The following is a 19,515-nucleotide window of genomic DNA, read 5'->3' as shown; positions in this document are numbered from 1 at the left end:
ATGAATCATGTGATAGCAAATTGAATAACTTAAGGTTTTGGACTGTTTATCAAGACTTTTTCAGATGTCACTTTGGGCTTCAGGATTTTGTTGTGGGCTTTTTAAAATATCTAATGATAATGTATATATTAAACTATAAACCAATTGATCAAGAAAATGATAATAAGATTTACTATTGTTATGTTATTCAAATTTTAATTACTATTTGTGTGCCATTTACTTGTACAGCACATTGGTCAACTGTGGCTGTTTTTAAACATGCTTTATGAATAAACTTGATTTGTCTTGATTTAATTTGACTGATTATCATGTAACAGTGGCCTAAATACCTTAAAGTTTTGGACTGTTAGTCAAGACATTTTAAGATGTCACTTTGGGCTTCAGGAAATTGTGATGGGTATTGAAGTAATTGGTGGATTAATTTCAAGTCATTTGTCACTGACATTTAGCCATTTGTGGAATCAAAATTCTGGTTCTTTATTTTGTCCAGATGTTTTTATTCCATTAATGAAGCTGTCAATCTAGCAGCTGCTGTAGCATATTAAGGTGTCTTGTTGTGTTCTTTTTCTCTCTATTTTTTAAGGAATACGTCCCACACAAAATGGCCATTGACAATTAGTCACATCGTGTTACCTTCAATTCGTGGAGAAAAAGTTTTCTCGCATGCCTCCATGGAAAATGGTGAACATATTGATTTACTAACTAATTGGGGACAACAATTAACAGCAAAACTATAGCAAAACATCTGCTTGCAAGTGGATACTTAGCACTTCCTAAACACATGCATTTTAACTAAAAACATATTGGAGTCTGAGTTTTAATAGAGTGTAGATAAGTTTCAATTTCAGTTCAGTTTTTAATATTAAGGTATTAGTGAAATGCAAGTGTTTGAGAGACACTAAGCATACGAATAGATAAATAAAACTTGGATTACACTGCACCAGTTGTGTGATAGTTTGTAAACAGATGTTTGATATAGTTTTGCTGTTATTAGGGGTTGTCCCCAATTTATTAATAAATTAATATGTTGGCCTTTTTCCGTGAAGGCATGTGAATTTGTGTGTTTCCTCACAAATACATGAAACACGGAATGACTCATTTAAAAATGGTTGTTTTATGGGTCAAGTATTCATTTAAAGATGCTGTATATAACTCTGGGGAAAAAAAATAATTGTTGAATCTCAGCCGGTCATCAAATACAGAAACTTTTTGTTGGTGGTTCAGGCTAACACAAACTCAAAAGGTGCCTATATCTGACAACCTGGAAAAGAGTCTCAAACAGGACTCAGTGGTCAACTATTTTCTCCATACAGCACCTTCAAGGTTTTGGACTGTTTGTCAAAACATTTAAAAATGTGACCTTGAGTTTTAAGAATTTATGATGGACATTTTTGGTATATAATAATAATAATAACAATGGTCAAATTATTATCAAGAAAATATTTGGCAGATTAATCTAGAATGGTATGTTGCAGCCAGGTGTTACTGTCACTAGGCTCCTGACATTTAGCCATTTGTGGAATTAACATCCTGGTTATTTTTTGTCCAGATGTTTCTGTCTGTTAACGAAGACATCAGTTTAGCAACAGCTGTGTTACACCGCTTTACTGGGGGTTTTTTTTGTGCGCTTTCTTTACTACATCTGTATTTCTTATACAGGAATACAGTCAAATAACAGTACACTTCCATGAAGTCGGTGGAGTCTCAAGAGGAAAAAGTAAAAATCAAAGCCGCAAAGGCTACAATATCTAGTTTTTTGGCCCACAGATTGGGTTCAAAAAGTCCTCAATCCTACATTTCCCTACATTTCCCACAGTGCAACTATCTTTCATCAGATCCTCCCTGTCTGGCAAATGGCCATATCCTTCAAACCCCACCCCCAGTTTGTAACTCATGTTTTCTCTTGTAAATGTGTAGTCTTAAAGCTCATGCTGAGGTAACCCTGATGTCCTTTAATGCATGTGTAACATTAGTGGAATTCTCTCGTAAGATACTTAGAAACATAAGTTATTGTAATTTATTTATATTATGTTACTTTACTGGTCGTGTAATTTAGTTCATAACCCCCAAATCATTATTGTAATGAAAATAGTGTAGTTATGTAGAAAAGCCCTACGCTGCATTATAATGAGAGATGTTTCCAATAATTTGTCCACACAGTCTATGTCGGTGAGGGGGTGGAAGTTATTAATGATGCACAAAGTTCGAGAAGAAAAGAATTTGAAAGATTAAAATATTATCATAGAGGTCTTCTTCAAATTATATTAGATCATCTGTCATTCCTTTTTCTTTTAGCAGGGTTGCTCAGTGGCATCCACTTTTAATAGGGTTCATGATGCGCAAATTGGCTAATAACATTAAAAAATAGACTGATACTGCTTAATAAATAAAATTATGTTCAGCTACAACACACACACACACACACACACACACACACACACACACACACACACACACACACACACACACACTTCAGATCAGACTATCACAAGCCTCAGAGGATGAGTGAAACATTAAGAACATGCAATGTGAGAGTGGTCCTTCTCAATATTTAATCAAGATACATTTCAAATCTAACCCAAATGTATAATCATGACAACTGGGGATTGAATGAATTGGTGTTTAAGTGCACACAATATTAGCTGGCCTGATTGTGTTTGTGTGTGTGTGTGTGTGTTCCCGTTCCTCTCTGAAAACTGATTTAGTCTCAAAGAGAAAAACGTCTTTTCAAACTGAGACTTTCCTCTTCAAGTGGCTGTTTGAGGGCTCAGTTTTATGCGTGCATGGCAGTTTAAATGTGCAAGGACAAAATCATGAGTCTATTATATCTTTTCAGTAATGAGAGGAGTTGCGTCACAAATTTTGAGTTAGCACAACGCGTCTTTTACTTTCAAACCTCAAAATGTCAAAACAGGCCCATGGTAATAGCATAATTCAACTTAACACAGAAAATAGGGATGCCATGCTGAAAAGTTGTTTGGGTTGCATGTTTAGTGTTGGGCCGCTACTCACAATTATCCTCTTTTATTTTTTAAACAAGCCAATCATTTTCTTAAATTAATTGTTTGGCCAATAACATATCAAAAAGTAGTGAGAAATGTCCATCCTGAATTCCCAAAGCCCAAGATGACTTATTTAAATTACTTGTTTTGCCACAGCAAAGGTCCCAAACCCAAGGGGTTTACAGTCATAGATGACTAAGAAAACTAACAATACTCACATTTACATTTTAGAAGCTGGGATTGCTGAATTATTTTTCTTGAATTTTTAAAATTAATTTAACTAGCTCTTTAAAGGAACAGTGTGGAGGATTTAATGGCATCTAGCAGTGAAGATAGATTGCAATCAATTGAAATTTCTCTCATGTAACAAGCGAAATTTACTACACTAGTGTTCACTGTTCAGAAGGTTTTTACCGGGAGTCGAATTATCCGCAGAGTTCTCCTCTTCTCCAAAACAAACTGATTAGACCTACAAAAAAACAAACAAACAACAACAAAAAAACAACTGAGTAAAGCAGTTTCATGTTACAAATCAGTGTTTCTCTTACCCCCCACTGGGGCTAACAACAAAATGTATTTTAGCCACTTTAAAAAGAGGTCAAAAACAGAGGTCTCTTCCTCTCCTAAACAAATGGACTACGTAAAAACACTGAATAAAGCAATTTCATGATTAAAAAAAAAAAAATCTGTGATTTTCCAACACTGCTCGTCATGAAGGAGTTCTTAGCTATGGTGGCAGACGCTAATGGCCCCATCCAGATCTAGTGTTTGGTTTGTCCGTTCTGGGCTTCTGTAGAGACATGGTGATGCATGGTGGACTCCTTGGACAAGGACCCGCTCCCTACTTAGATATAAACTGCTCATTCTAAGGTAACAAAAGCACAATGATTTGTATTTTCTTGTGATTATAAACTAAAGAACATATTTATTATATTATATTCTATGCATTCGACCTTTAAGTAGCTCTTTACGACTGTGTGAAGCAGTTAAGTTATTTAGTCTACTTAAAATTCATCACTTTCTTTCTGTATTTCTTTCTTTCATCCTTCTTAGTTTTGTTAACATACCTTATGTCTCCCTGCATATTTTGCACATGGCTGTAGAGCATCAGCAATGTTGAAGCCTTTTACGGCAGCGAGAATTACGGGATGACACACGGTGCGTAGGACACCAAATCATGGCATGAGAGCTGCATATTTGTGACTTTTGACAAGCAGGCCACGGCTACGTTGGACATGTTTGTGCACGCTAGCAGAGATCAGTGACACACCACAAAGCTCTGTCTCTCTTTCTGTCTCACACTCCCTCCCTCTCTTTCTCTCTGGTTCTGTGTGTGTAAGTGTGTGGGTGTGTGCATGTGTGTATGATAAACCCCACTGGTGGAGTAACAGTAGACTGGCAGTATTCCCAGACTGGGTTGCATTAGACATGCACACTAGCAAAGCTCTTCAGGTCGATGTTCTGACTCTCTCCAGCGCTGCAACTCTCTGGCATGACTAACCCGCAATACTTTGGAAACGGGAAAACAAAATCCAGATTCTGCCCAACGTTACATTAAAACAACTGGAGAAAAACTGAATCATACTTATTGCCCTGTGAGTGCTGTGTGTGTGTGTTTGCCCATCTGTCTGCCTGCATGCGTGAGTGTGTGTGCATCATCTGTGTGTGTGTGTTTAAGCAGGACACCAACATTGACTGTTCACTTATCATATTACCATCTGCATTATTTAAAGCTTCGATAAACAGTCTTATGCTGTGGAGACACTCTGTAGACGCTGAGAGGAGGGATGAGGTGGTGAGCTGGAGGTGTGATAGACAGTAACTCACAAATTAACATGCAGAATATTAACAGAACACAGTATAACATCTGTCTTTAGACCAGTGACTGTGGCATGACTGATGCATTGTGGGTTTGGGGGGGGGGGGGCTCCATGTTGGCCTACAGTTTGTTAATTAACACATTTTGGTGGCGTTGCTGCAATGAATGCCAGAACTGGCAGGGTTATCAAAATACTGAGACAGTGAGCTCACTCACACAGTGGTGAGGTCACTTACCAGAGTGTGGCAGCCTGACCAATCATCAGTCAGCCTATTATCATGGTATGCAGTGTTGCTATGAGTAACGGAGACAAGCACTGCCTCGCGGATCCCTAATGATGGTTGATGCACTGAGATGCTACCACTTGGCCTGTTCTCTTCAATTGTATTCTCCACACTTTCACCACCATCTCACTTTGTGCTGCTGAAGTTGATTTCAGGCATAAAGACTGAGTTCACTTGTATGTTTAAACATCATCTTCTCTCTTTTTCCCTCCTCCTCTTGTTTTCTGTCCCCTGCAGCAGTGTTTTCTGACTCATCCCCGTGGCAGGTGAGGGTAAACAAGCCGTAGGACTGAAACAATGTTAATTAACCAATCATTAACGAGTCGAGGCAGACCCCGGAGATCTAAGCAGTTGCCCACCCACCTGCGTCTCACCATTTCACTAACTGGACTGTTAATGACTAATCAGAGGCGAGAGCGATTAGATCGCCTCCTAACGAGAAGGATTTATGATTGCACGAGTCTATTACGCTTATATGGCTGAGGCCTTCACAGCGTTTACAGCTTTACAGGAACTGAGCCCCAGTCGAGTGGTGGAAGTATTCAGGTCCATTACTTAAGTAAAAGTAACAATAAAACAATGCAAAAAATACTCCTGAACGTACAAGTCCTGCCTTTAAACTCCTAAGTAAAAGTACAAGCATTTACGGCTTAACATAAAGCAAAAGTACACAGACTGATATATTACATTGTTAATATTGTTGCGTCAATATGTAAGTAATATCTTACTGTTGTAGCTGGTCTAAGTCCAGTGGTTCCAAACCTAGGGGTCGGGCCCCTCCAAAGGGTCACAAGATCAATCTGAGGGGTCCTGAGATGATCAATGCAGAGAAAAGAGGAAAAGTCAGGCTTAATATTTGTATTGACTTGGCATGTGGATTGGACTTTATGGTTCTTAACAGACTTTTTCGAGCCTTGAACAGTTATTTACAATGATAATTTGTGAAGTTTAAGCAGGAAATGTTTCTGTTGGAATGCTAAAATGCTAGAAATTACATTTTTTAAAATTTTTTTGCAACAAATACAGTTTGAATGAAACATACAACTGGCTGAAATTTCTTTGCATAATGAGGAAATATCAGAAGTTGTTAATAATGAATGCATTCGGGGCGCCTGGTGGCTAAATTGAGCAGGTGCCCCATGTATTGAGGCTGTGTCCTCGCCGCAGTAGCCGCGGATTTGATGTCACCCCCCCCCCCAGCCCCCACTGCTTCACACTTGTGCGCTCCTATCAACTAAAGGCACAAACGCCCCAAAAAAATCTTAAAAAAAAAAAAAATACTGAACGCGTTCATAAAATGCTTAATGACAACATTTAACTACCAAAATAAACAATCTTGCATAATAATATCTATTGGCAGTGACTACTCCATTATTTAACCTTTAAATGGTAGCACTTGGTGAAGGTCAGGAAAAGATGTGGTCCACGTAAGTACAGAGAGCAGCAATTAGACTCAGGAGACACAACACGACCATCAGCATTCAGCCAAAACCAACATCCGTCCCTCATCTTTACCAAAGTGCTTTTGTTGCCTAAACGTGGATTCTGGTGTCTCTGCACTGCCCTTTTTATGTCTACATCTTCTCAACCACCTCCCAGTGACTCCAGTGGTTCATAAACTCTGTTTTTGTTTATCAGAATCAACAAGATCTCCTAAATTCAGAAAGAGAAATTTTTTCCATGAAAATGTTTAACCCTATTAAAACCTTTCCCACAATTTTGAAATAATATTCTTGTAAATTCAGAAAAACAGAAATGTGTTTCAATGAAAAATTTTCTCTCAGTAATTTCTAATTATAATAATCTAATAATAATCAGAAAAACAGGAAAAAAATTCCATGAAAAATTTAATCAGAATTCTGCGATAATATCATATTAATAATCAAATTAATTCAGAAAAACAATAAAACATTTTTCCATTAATAATTTTCATGATTTCAGGATTCTGTGATAATTATCGCATTAATTTAATAAAAACAACAAACAACAAAAAAAACTTTGATACATTTATTGTTATTCTGAGATAAGTTCTGAGTTATTAATTCTGTTAAATCTTCATTTAGAAATTTAAGATAATGATCCTGTTAATTTAAAAAAAAAGGAGCTGATTTTCTTTTCATTAAAACATTTCTCACAATTCTGAGATAATAATCTAATTAATTCAGAAAAGCAAGAGCTTTTTTCCTCATTGAAACATTTATCATAATACTGAGATAATAAAAGTATTAATTCAGGAAAAATGGCAAATATTTCCCCCATGAAATCTTCTTTCAGAATTCCCAGATAATAATCTCTTTAAATCAGAAATACGAAGTAGATTTTTTTTTCACAGGTGAATGTATTATACTAATGTAGAAGTGTAACAGCAGCCCCCAAATAAACACAGTTATGTCTAAGAGGTCACAAGCCAAAAAAGGCTGCAAACCACTGGTTTAATACTGTATATACAAATACATTGTATATTTGATATATCTTATATTTTAATAGGCTATTATCACGTTTTAAATGTAATATCTTAATCTGAAAGACAACTTGTAACTAACTGTTGAATAAAGGTGGTGGAGTAAAAAGTACAATATTTCCTTCTGAATCGTAGTATGATATGAAAATAGCACAAGGTAAAAATATAATAATTGTCCTTAGGTACAGTACTTGAGTAGATACGCTTAGTTACTTTCCCCGACTGCTCAGGTCTCACAGGGGCTTGCACACACACTGGGGACACAGATGACGACAGTTGTCAGTGTGTGCACCCACCTTCAAACGCCACCCAAACAGACGGACACCCTGACTCACTGAGCTGTATTCTCTTCCCCTCCGCTATCTTTGTGTATGAATGCTTACGGAGAGGAAACGATAGATGCAGACATTCCACAACCCATATTCCCCCTCACTCTATCTTGTTGCCATGGGAACCAAAGCAGACGGGAGACAGGTTCATATCGGCCTCCCTCAGGTCTCCAGTCACAGTCTCCTTCTCTCTCTCTCTCTCTCTCTCTCTCCCTCCCTCCCTCTCTCTGTGTGTGCTGTCAGAGCCGGCTGCTCCTGTGTGGGCCACTGATACTCGCTGATTAAAGGAAGTTATAATTTGATTTTCTCAGCAGGCGCCGTTTAATAGAGCAGTTTAACTAAAGCTGTGCCATCCCCAGGGCTTATAGAAGGGAGAGGGAGAGAAAGAAAGAGGGAGATATATATATATGGAGAGAGAGAGAGGGGGAGAGAGGGAGTGGGTGAGGGAGAGAGGGAGAGTCATGCTAATCCCAAACACTGAGCAATCACCCCACCACTAAACTCTCCCACTCACTCTCCCTTTCTAATTCTGTTTTCCTATTTTACCGTCTCTCTCTCCCCCTCCGCGTCTCTCTGTTTCTCTCGCTCTTCCTCCGCCTATTAATCTGTGCTCTCCTCTCCCTCCTCCCCCATTTCTTCCTCCCTCTTTTAGTGAGGCAAACATGGGAGGGCTGGCTCCTCTATGTACAAGCTAGCTGTATTACTGGCCCATTGTGATAATAGCGTTTAATTATCCTCTCAGCTAAAATCAGCCCCATCACTCTGCTTCTCTTTCCCTCACCCCGCTTCCCACTCCTCCTCCCCCAACCACCACCCGTCTGTGATGTGTCTAATACTTCCCCTTACCGCCCTCTCTCCCCCCTCTCTTCTCCGTGCATCTCTCTTCTTCTCTACCCTGCCGCCACCGCCGCTCCCCCGCCCTGTTCTCCAGCTATTTCAGACCCATTTAGCGGGATAAGCATCTTGAGACAGACAGAGGGGTTTTTGCTCTCTTTCAGAGAGAAGCGAGGAGAGGATATGGAGACTGGCATCCTGGTGCCCGCCTCAGAATACCAAACAGGGGCCCGGGCATCTTAATATGCAGTGTGGGACAGAGGCTGAGATCAAAGAGAGGCACAGACAGACAGAGAGATGGGTTTGGGGGGGGTGGGAGGATACAGAGACAGAGGAGAGAGAGAGAGAGAGACAGAGATGGAGAGGGAGGTGAGAAAGGGAGGGAGCGAGTCCTCTCATTTCTCCTCATCTGAGCATCCTTCACATCATCATTTCTGCTCCGCTCTCCTGCGTCACTCCCTTGACCCTTGGAAAAGAAAAAGAAAATCGACAGCTTCATTACCACAAATCTGCATGCATGCATTGGTGTGTTTTTTTTGTGTTCCAATGTGCGGATGGATGAGTGTATCACCCTCACACGTTTCTGTGCAACGGGGGTTTTGGATGGTGGCTCTACCTCTGCCACCTACCCAGCCCCTCTATCTCCTCAGTCAATTAAGATCGTGAGTAGCTGTCCCTGAAGCGGTGTAGACAGGCTAAATGAAAAGGCAGTGGATGTGAAATATGAATCATTAGAATACTGCAAGGACGGGCTGGGGGAAAAAAAGAGGGGGGAGAGGGAGGGAGGGTCTGGTAGAGAGATAAGGAGGAAAAGGAATGGAAGAGAAAGGGAGAGGAAGAATGAGAGAGCAGATAATAAAAGATTAACGTCACGCATCTCAGAGTGGTGGAATTTCAAAACCCTCCAGATCAAATTATTTATCCCTGTCTATAAAGGCAGATGAAGAGAGGGAAAAGAGCGGAAGATCAGGAGGAAGGGAGCTGGTGAAGGGGAAAAAACGAGTGAGGGGAGAGAAACGGAGTAGAATGGCGCGAAGATCTCGCTCACTCTCTTTGATGACGGTGCTGACAGCAAAACAAATACGGCGCGCGTGTGTGTGTGTGTGTGTGTGTGTGTGTGTTGTTTCTAAGACAGAAAAAGAGGGAGAGACGGAAAGAGAGAAAGTGCAGGCAGATGTCTGCATTCACTCTGTGGGAGGCTCAAGGCTGTTTGCCGAGGACGGGGAGACAAGAGAGGGAGAAAGAGAGAGAAAAGAAAGAAAGACGGAGAGAGACAGAGAGGGTAGGATTAAATGAAAACCTGTTTCCCTTTGATTCTTCACTAATTTGCAGCGAGATGAAGAGCGCAGAGAACAAACCACCTACGCAGCGCGGCGACACACCAAACCACACGCACGCATCACACACAGGCATCACTTGCCTAAGTCTCAAAAGAGTTCACTCGGGCACACACACACACGCACACGCACACGCACACGCGCACACACACACACACACACACACACACACACACACACACACACACACACACAGAGTTACATTCAGCCTCACCGCCCTTCTCGCCAATGACATTGACATTTCTCTACATGGGCTGTGTAACCCCTGCTTGACTTCAGCGCCCCTCTATTTTTAATTCCCCGCTCATCCCTCCGCTCTGAGCTGCATTCTCCACTATCAGCCTTTGTATTTTTGCCTTTTATACATTTCCTGAAGTGAGAACCATTATACCACCACTACTCAAGAATACCAGCAGACTCTGTTGCCCAGATACACATTGACTAAACACTCCCGCGCACACACACGCACGCGCAGGCGCAAAGTCCTTCCTCATTAGCCCTGATTCCCCCTGAGTGACATCTTTAACAAAAGGATGCAGCCTCTGCCGCCATGGCAACAGCCTCCTCCATCTCTATGCGGTGCTTCAGACTGTTTACATGATGGGATCTCACTCTCTCCTTCCCTCTCACTCCATCAGCTTCCTGCGCTCTACCACTCCTCTCTTTCTCTTCTATTTGTCTTTCTCTTGTCACAATTTCTGTCCTCCTCTGTCTCAAGCTTCTTTTTCTAGCTTCTCTCGCCTGCTGCCTTACTGCTGGTGTTATCTTTACAAGGCTAAGTTTTTTTTTTTCTCCCCCCGAACCCTTAAGGACAGTCGGTTGAGACCACCTGCTTGCCAATCAGAAAGTGATATGTAGGTCTAAGAAAGAGAGAGAGGGACAATAAAAAGACAAAGAAAGAGCGACACAGATGAGTGTGTGCATGTGATTAAGTGTGTGTGTGTGACCATGCATGTGTGTGTGAAATAGAGTGTGAGGGGGCTTCCAGGAGACTCTGATATCTAGGCCACGGGAGTCCAAGGCAGCCAGTGTGTCTGGTGTCACAGCAAATCAACTGTCAGCTGTACACCACCTGCCTGCCCACACATGCCCGCACGCACGCACGCACGCACACACACACACACACACACACACACACACCCAAAGTCTGAGGAGAAGAGACTAAGAATAGAACACCCGGAGAGTGTTTCTTCCCTCTCTCTCTGCTCTCCTCCTGCCACCGTCAGCGGTGTTTTGCAAGTGGCCTCCACCACGATACGAATCTTTTCTGTCTTCCACCCTCTCCCCAGAGCTCAGCCCAGCCCTCCTCTCCCACAGCGAAATGAGTCACCTGCACTCCTTCTCTCCTCTCCGCTTCTAAGGTGTACAGTAGCTGTTGAGGTCTTATCTTTCATTTTTTTTCGAAAAGGAAAAAGCAAAGGCGTCATCTAATAGCCCTCCGGTGTGTTCAGCTTTTATTGACAGAGCGGGGAGGGAGGAAAGGGATGCGAAAGCTGTGAAAACACCAGAGAGACGCTTCTGAAGCGGGATTCGATCTGAAGGCCAGCAGGGGTGTGCGTGCGGTTTCGGAGGCCGCAACCACTGAGCGGTCTCCGGGGAGGGTTTTCAGATCCTGTGTGCACATTAATGTGTGCGACCCAGAGATGTTACACGCAAGATGGAGTGCAATTGTCTCCGCTTTCAGCAGGAGGAATGGTTAGGCCCTCCGTAGCATCTGAATCCACATAATGCATACGCTCGGTGTGTGTGGGCACGTACACAGAGAGGTGTGTGAGCGCTTGCTTACATGCGGTGCTGAGTGTATTTATGTGTGTGTGTTTGTGTGTGTGGTGTGCTGCTCTCAGTCTGGTCCCTCTGTTTCTCTGCTGTCTGTGGCCTCCTCTTCCCCATGAATACTAATGTGCTTCAAACCCCAGAGATCAACCCTCCTCCCTTTCCCTTCCTTCCCTCCCTCCCTCCCTCTGCCAGCCTCCCTCCCTCTTTCCATCCCTGCCTTCCTCCATCACAGTCTTCATTCATTTCTCTGCCCCCTTTACCTTTCAACTTTCCCTCTCTTTCATCTATCCTTTTACACTCCCATCTTTTTCTCCTCCCCAAACGCCCTCCTTTGCTTCCTCTTCCCCTGACTTATTTCCTCATCCTTCCCTCCCTCTTCCTTTAGCCTTTCCTCCCCTTCGTTTTTATCTCTTCCTCTTTTCATCCTCTCCTTTCCTCACCTCAACTCTCATCACATCTCTGCTTTTCCTCCTCCTTCATTTCACGTTACATTGCACAACTCTTCTTTTATCATCACCTCCTCAGTAACCTCTCTTCTCCTTGCTTCTCTTCTCTCATTTCGTTTACTCTCCTCTCCTAAACTCCCCTCTTTCCTTTTCTCTCCTTTCCTCCTCTTTTTCTTTTCTCTTCTTGACCCCCTGTTTCATTTTCTCCACTCCTTCACTCTCTTCTCTCCTTTCCTTCTTTCAAGTCCCCTATCTTGTCCTCCTCCTATTCTTTCCTCTCCCCTGTCTTCCATCCTCTCTTTCCTTCTCTCCTCTCCTTTTCTCTCCTTTTTCTCTTATCCTGTTTCACCCCCCTCACCTTCTTGCACCTCCTTTTCTCCCCCTTCTCTTTTTCTCTCCTCTCCTTCCCTTATCCCTTTCATTTTGTCTCCTAACCTCTCTTTCCTCTCACCTCCCCCTTCTCTTTATTTTTCTCTCATTTTGTCTCTTGTTCTCTCTTTCCTTTTCTCCTCTCCTTTTTGTCCCCTTCTCTTTTCTCCTATCCGGTTTTTCCCCCTCATCTTCTTGCATCTCCTTTTCTCTGCACTTCTGCTCTCCTCTATTTCTCTCATTTTGTCTCCTCATTTTGTCTCCTACCCTCTTTCCTTCTCCCCTCTTCACTTTTTCTCTCCTCTCCTCTTTTTCTCTATTTTTTTCCTATTCTCTCCTCACCTCCTTTCATCTCCTTTTCTCTCCTCTTTTCTTTTCTCTCCTCTTCTCTTTTCCTCTATTTTCATCTCCCATTCTCTTTCCTCTCCTCACTATTTACCTCTCCTTTTTGCTCACCTACTTTCTTTTCCTCTCTTTTTGTCTCATATCCCCTTTCCTCCTCCCCTCTCCTTTTTGCTCTCCTTCTCTCCTCTTTTCTTCCCTCTCTTCCTTTCCTTTTTCTTCCTATCTTCTCTTTCCTCCACTGTCCTTCTCTTCTCTTCTTCCTCCCCCCTTATTTGCTCTCCTAACCTCTCTTTCCTCTCATCACCTTCTCTCCTTCTCTTTTTCTCTCCTCTCCTTTTTCTCTCATTTTGTCTGCTGTCCTTTCCTGTCCCTCTCCTCTTCTTTCCTCTTCACTTCTTCCCTCCCCTCTCCATTCCTCTTTCCTCTCCCCCGTCCTCTCTCCTCATCTCTCCTCTCCTACCTTGTCCCCTCCGTTCTTTACAGTACACCTCCTCGAGAGGACATGTAAATGAGGTCAGCACAGTCGAGCACATCCACCGCATCACTCAGGTGTGTGCGTAGGTGTGCACACAGACATGCACAAATCATACGTGTAAGTCCAAAGAATTTGTGTGTGTATTCATTACGGGTTGCGTGTGTGTGTGTGTGCGCGCGGTGCGTTCCAGTCTTAATAAAGAATTTCCTCTCTTAAGCTGTATACCAGTGAACCAAGTGCTCCAATTACATAAACGCCTTCACCCCAATACATTTTGACATCCTGAAAATTATTCACGGCCTAATTCATTTAAAATTGCATCCCGTTTCTTGGCCTCCTTTTTTTTTTTTTTTTTTAACCACAAGTCCTGGAAACAGATGATGAGCAGGGGTGAAGGGATGAGAGGAGCTTTCAGTTCCTTGTGTAACATAAAGGCTGCTGCTCTTTTCGGTAGCCCGCTGCTGCTGCTGCTGCTGACTGGACGCTCTCAAACTTTACTGCTTTTCCACACACACACACAGAACGGATGAGTGTGGAAATAAAACCCTGAGACTGCCAACAGCAGCGTGTGCATTTGTGAGAATAAGAGAGAGACGGGGCGGGAGTGAGTGAAAGGGAAGAAAATGGGAGGAGATGAGGAGGAGAGTTTGTAGTTCAGTTATTTCGAGTAGAAAGTTTTTAGGGGGGGAGTGTGTTCATCATTAAGACCAGTCGGTTTGGGTTGTACGATATTCCCTGTTTGTCAGCAAGCAGCAGAAATATGTGTGTTTGTGTGTGTGTGTTTGTTCAGCGGCGGCACTGGGAATAATGAAGCCAGAGAAGAGGAATCCTGCAGGAATCCATCTCCGTCTGCATTCCTCCTGATGCAGAGCTGAGAGCAGTCAGAAGCAGAAAGCAACAGGCTACTGGAGATTGACCCCGTGCACACACACTCGCACGCACACACGCATTCTTAGGACAATAACAGCCTCTACCGGGGAGAAAACACATAACATGACCACACTCAAAACACGCAGAGACAATCGCATGTAAAAAAAAAAACCCACCCACAGACTGGGCTCGACACACACATAAATAGCGCAAACAGGATACACACAGATTGTTAGTAAACAGATTAAATTGGAGAAGCTATTCACACTGGCATGCATGCAGAGACACACACACACACACAGACACAAATATGCAGATATGAGCATCTGTGTGTGTGCATGCTCACACACACGCAATTCACACTGCAGGACCACTTCAGGTTTCATCATCTTCTTTTCCTTTTTTTTTTTTTTTTGCTTTCTTTCTCTTGAGAGCTGGGGAGGAGGGGGTGTCTCATTCCCTCTCTTTTGTTGCTGCTGGGGAGAGAGAGAGCACATATCCATACTGAACGCTCTCTCCAGCCCCATTCACACCCACACACACACACTGCTCCCTCCCTCTCCCCTCTCCTCTCCTCTCCCCACACACACACACATCCACAAAGATACAACATCAAAGAGCCGCCACCGCCGAAGGATTACTTCAGCCACACACTGGCTCCTCAATCCGGGTCTGTTCCTCTTGTGGAACCCCCCTCTCGCCTGGCTGCACTTGGTACGGCCCAAACATTCCTGCCAAGTAGCTTTCACACATGGAGGGGAAGCTTGTCTCAAGCAATTGCTGACAAGCTACAAACAAGACAGCCTCCCTTTCCCTCTCTCTCCCCTTTCTCCCCCCTCCTCTCTCTTTCTCTCACCCCTGCAACCCAGGTCTGCTCCGCTCCTTACCCTCTCCATCCCCCCTTCTTTTCCCTCCTCTCTCCGTCTCCCCCTTTCCTCCCTCCCCCCTCTTCTCTCTCAATCTCTCTCTCTGAGAATGTGGGGGCCCCACTAGCATAAATTGTCAGCTGTTCCTGGGCGTACTCTCCATGGCTCCCTAAACTCACATAAGCCTACATATGCAGTCGCTGGTGGGACAAGGGTAACCCAAGTAAGCCCTGTTGGTTACGAGTCTGAAAAAGTATACCGAGGCCCCCGAATAATGCTGCAGTGTGAAGGCACTCAGAGTTTTACTCTATAATAAGCTGCAACAGATACTCAGGCTAATGGTATTTCAGGGTTAACATCATCATACTTTGGCCTTTTTAATGCATTAATGTAAACACCTACGCAACATTATTAGTCTGAATCTTTACGCACGAGCGGTGTCACACTAGTACTATCGCTTTCCTTACTGCTGAGCAAATACAGTTTATTCAAAGCAACAACTCACAAACAGGGTCACTCACGCTGACCTTTTGAGAGTTAACTGGCCTTTTCACAGTTTTTCTTATAATAATCACGGTGATGCCCACTTTTAGGAATATTAACCACTTGAAACCTGATCAACATCAGTTTTGTTGTGCTGTATGGAAATGCCCTCACACCCTTGAACCCTGGGCAAACTGGTTTGAATTCTTTCAAAAACATGGGGGAAAGGCAATGAGCAACTTGGCAAGAAATAGCCTGCAAATTGCAAGAAGTTAGCATAAGGTGACAAGAAAATAACCCGACTTTTTTTTTTTTTAAGGAGCATTTTTAAAATCTAGGGATAAATGTTCAGAAAACTGTATTGGATTATAATTATATATTGAAAAATGTAAACATTTTTACCTCTTTTTCTTTAATTTTTTAAAGGATTTTTGTTGTTCACTTTTTTGTGCTTATTTTCAGGTAATCTTCTATTTCTTTTTCATTTTTCTAAAAAAGAAAAAGTAATTTTCTTTTTTAAAACTAATTTCCTGCTAATTTTTGGACCAGATCTTGTTGGGTTGAAAGCAATGATCAGCTCATGTTTTTCAAAGAAGTCAAACCAATTTGCTCAGGTTTCAAAGGGTTAAACTGAAGAACATGAAGGTAATTCATATTTTTCTGTTAGCCAGAGGTCGTCGAAGATTTTCCACTTAAAAAAATAATCACGCATTTTGGTACTTTGGTCAATAGTTGTTTTTTTTTAAGTGTGCTCTATGAAAAATGTACTTCTAGTCATTCTCTCGCTCTCAGATCCTCCACACTGGGGGTGTCTGGAGGTTTCCAGAGGTAGGGGTTAATACGGCTGGAACCATTTTGCATTGTATTCTTATTGTTACTGGGCAGCCATTGTTATCCACTAGTGCAGGCTGTCATCTAGTGTCAGGTTTGGGTACTGTCTGCTGTTATGAAGCAACATGTTTGTTTTTTTTTTTTCCCTTTTCTTCGAGAAGCACAAAATCAGACTTTGAAGCAGTCGTTGGCAACTATTATTAAAATAATAATAATAATATAAATAAATAAATGTTTTGATACATTTGCTGTCATTTTATTCACATAGCAATAGATGAGACCAATAATCTGTGGAAAAAAATCTCTGCCTACTCTATTGTCTTGAAGCATTTCTAATGCTTGACAGAACGAAAACAACCAATCAGAGCCGAGGAGTCTCTAACGCAGCTGTCAATCATGTTAATCGCTGCTCATGAACTGCTGTCAAACTGTCAAACCTGACAGTGTTGATTGAATATGAATCAAGGTTCTTTTAATGCATTGACTATTTTGGACCCCAAATATTTTCAGAAATATATATTATATATTTTAGTGTACTGTTTAGGTGGAAGTAAGAACATGGCAGAGAGGTCACAAACTTTGTCATTTTACAGCTAAAAAGCACACCAAAATATGTTTCTGAAAACAATGAAGGTGAGAAACATGCAAGGCAGTAACAGTCTTTATTCATATTTGATCAGTGCTGCCTAGTTTGACAGTTTGACAGCAGATCACTGGTATTGATTGACATGATTGACAACTACTTGAGAGACTCCTCAGCTCTAACTGGTTGTTTTCTGCGTGCCGATTCTAGCCAATGCTACTGAAAGCAGTAGGAAGATTATCTGTCATTCACAGATTATCTGTCTCGTGCACTTTTTTTCAGAATATAGTGACAGTTTCAGCAAATATGATCAGAATTTCAGAAAATGTACCAGAAGTAGCTTTAAATTAGATAAGCACCTGTTTAAAATGTGCAACAGCAGAAACAAGACAGCAGAAGTAAGAAATGAGAGAGAGAGAGAATAAATTATCAAAAAGCAGCAAAATGTCAAGAAAACTATATTACTATATTGTAACTGTATATATAATCATTGTAACTTCATGTTTAAAATTATTTTTACAGAATTTTGTGTTTTTAATTTTAGCCATATTTTGGGCCATTTCGTTTGAATTTTCGCTGATTTTTATATAGCTTCTTTTTTTTTCTACTTTTTACTTATTTCCTGCTAATTTTGGGGTCACTTCTTGTTAAGTTGCTCATTGCCTCCTTTTCATTTTTTAAAATAAATCAAGTCAATTTGCCCAAGTTTCAAAGGGTTAACGGAGAGAGAAATATGAATGTAAATGTAGTTTATTGCTGAGTGTAACACGGGATGAACAAAGAAGTTTCTGCTCCCTCTGTCTGTCCAGTTTGATGAGTATTCTCATTACGGCAAAATACACAAGTGAGATTTCTTTGCTAAAATATTCTCTTTTGACTCGTCCTTTTTCCAGCTTTGGAGAGCTGAGCAAAGATGCAGAGCAACTTGAGTTTTACCAACTTTCCTTAAAAAACACAGAAGTTTGCAAATGCTGAGGTTTCGACGTGTTTGATTTGATTTTCATTTTGATTTTCAAATTCTACTTGTGCATGTCAATGTCTAAAAAACTCAAGCTTTTTTCAGCAATTGATTATGGTGATATTTTATATATTCATGCAAATTCATCTTCCTTGAATGTGTTAGATTCAGTGCACTGTGATTTGTCTCTGCCTCAAGGTTCAACACACACTGAAGTTTGTCTGAGAAATTTGTTTTATCGCCTTTATACAACTGTAGAACTGAAAACAGTTTTTTTTTGTTTTCTTTATAAAGCCATATTACATGAACTGACTGCTTATTGATGTTCTCTATTGACTCCTAAAACTATCAGTAGCTGCAACCTTCAGTCATGCTGACATCTTATGTATGTCATTACTCGCACCTACACTGACTTTGGTGAAAGTGCTGGGAATATTCCTGGCAAAACAAAGTTTAAAAACAATAAATGAAAAAGTTTTGTTGACATTTATTCACACCAGCGCTTAAATGCAGCATGGATTTTTGGATTGTAGAATGTTAAGAGTTTCAGACGCTACATACAATTGTTGCCTGCTGTCATGCGATTTGTGCATGCAGTAAATCTGCAAGTAAATAAATAATAAAATAAGAATAATAAAATAAAATAGAGTCCAACTATTTTTATGCACTTGCTGCTGTGCATATCAGATCATCTTGTCATGCCTTGTGAGGACTTGACTGTTTGAACATGTTCACAAAAACAGTACATAAAAATGATTATGGGAGCAAAGAAAGATGTGCAGATTCTACTTTTTTTGCCATGAAATATTTTTAGACATTAACATGCAAAAGAAGCATTTTAAAAGGAAATGTTAGATTAATGAACTTCACATTTGAAATAAAATCCACACAGAGTACTTAACATTTATTCATGTATTTATTCATGAATCATCTGTCACTATTGAAACTAATGTCACTCCGTAGAGAGGCAGATGGGATAAACAAATGAGTAAAGACTGCAGAGTGAGGCAGTAACTGAGGGAGGACGAGATTTAACTTGAACTCCATCTGCACCTCCCACTGTCTATAATGCGCTTTTACTCTTTGCAGCACCTTCAGCCTCCAGCTCACCCTGACTTTAGAAGCTCTTTTATACTGACAGTACATCAAATCACACATCTGTGTCTGTGCCTACTTTTCCCATGCTCATGCTCACATTTTTCTGTTTTTACACGATTTCTGATCTGCTCTGATCTGCATCATCTTTTTATTTAAGCAGTGCAGTTTTCCTGCATATGCCCCCCTGTCCTTCGATGTTTTATTATTATGCTAATATTAATGAGAACAGGACAAAATGCAAATGTGCCTTGTCACTTTCTGTTCTGTACATGTGATTAACATCTGCAATTTGAATGCATTTGATTTAGGTGAGTAATACCGCACACCTACGTACTTTCCCCCAAATTCA

General features: G+C 41.3%; 1 protein-coding gene across 2 annotated transcripts in view; it reads right to left on the bottom strand.

Moving 5' to 3' along the window:
• bcl9 (BCL9 transcription coactivator) overlaps nucleotides 1–19,515 on the bottom strand; it is a 62,057-nt gene that overhangs the window by 40,674 nt on the left and 1,868 nt on the right. Inside the window, exons 3-4 of one of the 2 annotated variants that reach the window (XM_088083316.1) lie at nucleotides 5,834–5,915; nucleotides 3,417–3,471 (exon numbers count right to left, since the gene is read on the bottom strand). The gene's annotated coding sequence lies outside the window, so the exon portion shown is untranslated. The remainder of the gene's footprint in view (nucleotides 1–3,416; nucleotides 3,472–5,833; nucleotides 5,916–19,515) is intronic. The other variant, XM_088083317.1, reaches the window with a different exon arrangement.

This window comes from Plectropomus leopardus, chromosome 10 (assembly GCF_026936395.1).
Source record: "Plectropomus leopardus strain MGB_pleo_1.0 chromosome 10, ASM2693639v1, whole genome shotgun sequence".
Taxonomy (NCBI): domain Eukaryota; kingdom Metazoa; phylum Chordata; class Actinopteri; order Perciformes; family Serranidae; genus Plectropomus; species Plectropomus leopardus.
The sequence above is the reverse complement of the archived record's forward strand: the minus strand, read 5'-3'. Positions and strand labels throughout refer to the sequence as shown.